Here is a 1264-nt window from a genome sequence, read left to right on the forward strand (position 1 = left end):
CAAACTTATACTCCTACAAACGAAATAGATCAACTGGTAGTCTCTCCCATAAATCGATTTCACCTATATTTCAATTCTATTTTAAGCTTTAATCAAAGTTTCTCCAAACGTTCTTCCTCTTTTCCCTCTTTTTTGAGCTTCAAACTATCACCATCGTTCTTCACCAAACCCTGTAACCGCTAGCACTGATTCCAGACCACCTTCGGCTCCGATTTCGTAAACGGCTGCAGTGCGTCTTTCGTTCTACGATCTCTTCACGACTTTCTAATGTTTAATTTGTCATCTTTGGCCTGGTATGAATAATAAATCTTATGAACTTTTTTCTTGAAATTATTGATTTGATAATATTTTTGAAATTAGGGAAAATTTCTTTTAATTTTTTCTTATTTTCGATCGATTTTTTTTTTTTTTTTTGTTTTTAATCAGGTTTTAATCAATTTAATTTTAGGAAAATCGGAATTGGATATTATTTTCGATCAATTTTTTTTATACTAGCAAATTAATGAATATTTTCATGAAGATTAGATCCAAAAGTGATATTTCTTACAATTTCTAATTTCTTGATGTTGAGCGACTAAATGTTATAAAATCCAAGGTAAATAAATATTGATTTAGTTTATTCATACATAGCAGAGTTCTTTTAATTTTGATTATGTTATGAGTAGTTATAATTTTTTTATCCTAAATTTTCTCCATATTTTGTTTTCCTTTTGATGCAGATTTATCAATGGAAGCAAGAATAGCTGATAATTAATTTCCTTTGCACTTTTTTTCCTTCGTAATTTTTTATCTTATTTTTCTTCATCATACGGAGAAGTTCGGTTAATGTATTACGGAGTAATAAAACTGTATTATTTTTTTTGAAGAGGATTGGAGTTGTAGTATACGAATTACAATACGGAGTACTCCGTATGATTTATAAATTTAGAATACGTATCATTTTGTAGCCTACTTTTACGGAATTGAAAATGTTAATATGGCAAGGAAAATCATTTAAATATTTTCTAATTTATTTTTTTTTGAAAAAAAACGACGAAAACAGGACTGTTATCAGACATAGGCGTTCTCTTTTCACATAATTATAGAACGCCTAACATAAGAAAGGCATTCTCTTTCCCTTGTATTTTTATTGTTTTGTTCATAAAGTTGGAAGCGCCTATCTTGGTGAGGCGTTATGAATTGTATTGAATATAGAACGCCTCAAATAGGCGTCTTATATAGTTTATAAGGCACCCCACTCTATATTGCCTATTCCAGACATTCT

At 29.4% G+C, this 1264-nt stretch overlaps 1 long non-coding RNA gene across 1 annotated transcript; it reads left to right on the forward strand.

Moving 5' to 3' along the window:
- LOC145584870 (uncharacterized) lies at nucleotides 1–865 on the forward strand. Its single transcript, XR_014100434.1, has 2 exons — nucleotides 1–293; nucleotides 720–865. It is a non-coding gene; the product is annotated as an uncharacterized LOC145584870 (long non-coding RNA).
- Nucleotides 866–1264: the final 399 nt, after the last annotated feature.

The sequence above is a fragment of the Chenopodium album genome, chromosome 2 (assembly GCF_948465745.1).
Source record: "Chenopodium album chromosome 2, dcCheAlbu1.1, whole genome shotgun sequence".
NCBI lineage: Eukaryota > Viridiplantae > Streptophyta > Magnoliopsida > Caryophyllales > Amaranthaceae > Chenopodium > Chenopodium album.